Here is a 4,177-nt window from a genome sequence, read left to right as displayed (position 1 = left end):
TGGGGTGAGACTAGGGTGATTAACATGATAAGGAGATTATGTTATGATTTATATTAGTCGTATGACATCCGTGTGTTATGTTTTGAAGTCAAGCGAGTTGTGGAACAAAAGTCGATGAAAGTCATCACAAGTTACATTCATAAGTTTTACTGAAACTTTGGGTCAAATGTAACTGCGATTTTCTCCCAATATACTTAGAGTTATGGGGTGTTCCACCTATCAAATTAAAGTTCTATGAGTCTATTTTCCAATGCATTAAACCGTTTGTCAATACGACATTAGAGTAGAAAGATATGGGCATTTGTGCGATACTGCACAAGCTGCTAGGTGACAAGTAGGTGTGTCACCTACTTGCTTAAATGAAAGCCCAAAAATGGGCCATTTCGGGTCGTCCAAAGAGGCCTTTTAAGGGCCAATTATCTTCATATATTAGACTTAAAATAGAGCATAATAACCAGATATAAGCTCTACAAAGAATCCTCCCAAAACATTTCCCACAAACCCTAATTGATTTTCTCTCCCTTTCAAGTTCTAATTGGAGGTAAAACCTAGAGTTTGAAGAACCAAGATAAGAGCTGAGTTATCCAACAAATAAGGTGAGTTTACTGCTCTCTTTCATCCAATTTTTCTTTTGTAAATTCATGGTAAGTCGTTCTATACTTGTAAGAACTCACGGGACGGTGATCGGAAGCCGCGAGTTCGAGTTATTCACTTGTAGCAGACTGTTTTGTGGACTGTTTTGTGTTGCTGTTGGGCTGCGTGTTTTACTACTATTTTGTGGAGTTTTGGAGGAGGAAGGGGGTTTATAAACACCATATATATGTAGGGTGGTTGTCTGGTCGTTCGCCATAACATTTTCGGGTCATTTGACACTACTACGGTGGTCGTTTTGTGTACGAAGAGATTGGGGTGTGTTGGGCTATTTTGTAGTATTTGATGGTGTATATAGGGCTGGAAAATGATGTATATATGTTGTTATTGTTCTGTTCTTGTATTGTTGGTGTTATCTTGAATTTGGAGGAAGTAAGGATTATAGGGGAGATGCTGCCCGTTTTAATACAAAATAAGTTTGTCGTTCGTTGTGCGATAGTTGTACCTTTCGTAACTTAACGATAGTATTATTATCGTTCTTGTAGATTAAGGTGCAAAGAGGTGAGTTCAACTTGGTGATTGGAAAGATTGTGATAAGGTATGTTAAGGCTAAGCCCTTCCTTCATTTTGGCATGATCTCGTAGCTACATGTGTTAATAATGAGACATAAAGAGAAGTTCGTATTCATGAATTTATTCACATTATTCTAGTCTCATAAGTTACAATATTATTCCTTATCGGGACTTCATATTCAGTTTAGTTTTGTCTTTATTCAGTCAAGAGAGCAGAGGGTCTATATATATATACAGTATTACACTATTTTCACCACCATCGAGCTATAATCGGTGGGCAGGCCCCTATTGGGCAACCTCTGATCAGATGGTAAGTTATATATACCGAGCCTACTGTGGCCGAGTGCCTATGAGCGAGCCCAGGATGGCCGAGGTACAGAGCCCAGTATGGCCAAGCGCCTATGAGCGAGCCTACTACGGCCGAGCAGTTACACATACCGAGCCTTATAGGGCCGGACATTTATTTTACTTACTATATTGAAGGAGTTTAGTCGCTATCAGCAGGTAAGTATATCTCCAGACCATCTTTGACTCCCAGTTAATTTCAGTTATCATATTATCAGTTCAGTTTTAGATTTCAGTTATTTTATTGCCTTACATACTCGGTACATTATTTCGTACTGACGTCCCTTTTCTGGGGGCGCTGCATTTCATGTGTGCAGGTTCAGACAGACAGACGGGGAGACCTCCTCAGTAGGTGTTTCCCGAGTTCGGCCTGATCGGTAAGCTCCACGTCTTTCGGAGTTGCCAGGTCTAGAGTTTTGTGTACATCTTATGTATATCTGTATATATGTTATGGGTAGGTCGGGGCCCTATTCCGATCACAATATATCTATCAGTAGAGGCTTGTAGACATATCCTGTTGGTTAGTACAGTATGTTGGGTTTGTAGGCCTGGTATGTATAATTTGGTGGTTTGTCAGCTGTAGTAGCTATGACGGCCTTTTCGGCCTAGCTTTATATTGATGTTTAGTTAGCGCTAGTTTCCATTCAGTTTTATATTTTGCTTCGCAAATTGTCTTGCAAGGTGGCCCCATGGCCAAAGTATGACATTATGTGTTCAGAATCCCTTAGTCGCAATTTGGTACGCCAGGTTAGGTGAGGCACCAGGTGCTTGTATCGCTCCTAGGTTCGGGGCGTGACAAACTCAGACCATCCCAAAAATGGATGCAATTTACATGGGAACTCCCTCTACCAGGAACTGTCAAAGCTAACACAGATGGTAGTTTTAGCAAGGAAAGTAGAAAAGTAGGCATTGGAGGGGTGGTCAGGGACTGCCACGGGGATCTTATTATGGCATTTTCTATTCCTATCAGTTGTGATAGTAATACCATGGCGGAGGTTAAAGCAGCTGAGTTTGGAGGGAAATGGTATAGCCAGAATGGATACACTAATTTTTCTCTTGAACTGGACTCAATGGTCGTAGCAGATATGCTTGCAGAAGGAGACACCAACAATGTAAAGATAAAGATGGTGATTGACAGAGCTTCCTACATTGTTAAACAAGCTAGAGTTAATGTCAATCACTGCTTCAGAGAAGGTAATCAGGTAACAGATTGTCTTGCTAAATTGGCTACCGCAACAAATCAGAGGAGATTGTTTCATTCATTCCAACAAATGCCCAACAGTGCAAAAGGACCTTTCCTCCTAGATAAATGGCAACTTCCTAGTATAAGGATAAAGTATGAAAAATCTAATTTCTTTGTTAGCTAATTTGTTCAGACGTTCTCAGGAAGGAGGGTTGAACTTCATCTTCCTATTTTTGGGGTGATGGTATCACCATTGTTGTATTTTCGAGGTAAGGTCTAGTCCCCCTATTGCGCCTTTTGGAATACAACACATAAGGGGGGAATTGAAATTAAAAAAAACTCTCAGATCATCTCCTTATCTTTCTACTTTACCTTGAAAAGGTCTGACTTCCTAATTTCAACCTTTATGGCTCTAGCGTGTGCTTTTACAAAAGAATTTGCAAGCATGGCAAAAGAATCGATAGAGTTAGGTGGTAAATTATGATACCATATCATTGCTCCATTTGACAGGGTTTTCCCGAATTTCTTTAGTTACACGGATTCGATCTCGTCGTCCTCTAGATCATTCCCTTTAATGGAACACGTGTAAGAGGTGACATGCTCGTTGGGCTCGGTCATTCCATTATACTTAGGAATCTCGGGCATGCGGAACTTCTTGGGGATTGGTTTGGGATCCGCGCTCGGGGGGAAGGGCTTTTGTACGAATTGTTTGGAATCCAAACCCTTCAATATTGGTGGTTACCCTAGTATCTGATCAACCCTGGAGTTATAAGTTTCCACTTTCTTGTCGTTTGTTTTGATCTTCTTTTCCCCTGACTCTATTCGCTTTGTCAGTTCCTCTAGCATTTTTATAATTTCAGGGTTAGTCCCCAATTCTTGTTCATTTGACCTTACCACAGCTGGCCCCGTTATGTGGGTGACTTCTTGGGGTGGACCGGGCTCAGCCCTGCTTGGTGCCTGGGTTTGGCTCTGCAACTGAGCTATCGCCACCTATTGAGCTTGCAGTATTTCGAAGATCATATACAGGTTGATCCCGTCTTCTCTATTATTTTGGGTATTTCGAACTTCAGATCGGGTTCCACCATAGATGATGTTTTTGGGACCGGAATATTGGTTTGCTTCGTTGGCCACATGCGAATTAACGTCCACTGAATCCACGACCTGAGTCCCAACGGGGTCAGCGGGTGGCCTCTTATCCCCGGGCGTCACGTTGTTATTCTCACCTTGATGGCCAGATTCATTGTCGATATGTAGGGGCATTAACTGAGAGTTCACCATTTTTAGCCTGAAATCAAAGATACTTCCAAGAGCAAGTATAAAATAGTGTGTTTTATAGAGATTTGTATCAAATAACCACTATTATCCTTAGCCCCACGGTGGGCGCCAAACTGTTTAATCGAAAAATGGATAACTATTGAATTTATACGTGTCTCTAAGGATACGTGATATAACTTTGATGCAAACAGAGAAAATGTACATATATCAG

The sequence above is a fragment of the Nicotiana tomentosiformis genome, chromosome 5, assembly GCF_000390325.3.
Source record: "Nicotiana tomentosiformis chromosome 5, ASM39032v3, whole genome shotgun sequence".
Classification (NCBI taxonomy): domain Eukaryota; kingdom Viridiplantae; phylum Streptophyta; class Magnoliopsida; order Solanales; family Solanaceae; genus Nicotiana; species Nicotiana tomentosiformis.
Note: the sequence above shows the minus strand (reverse complement) of the source record.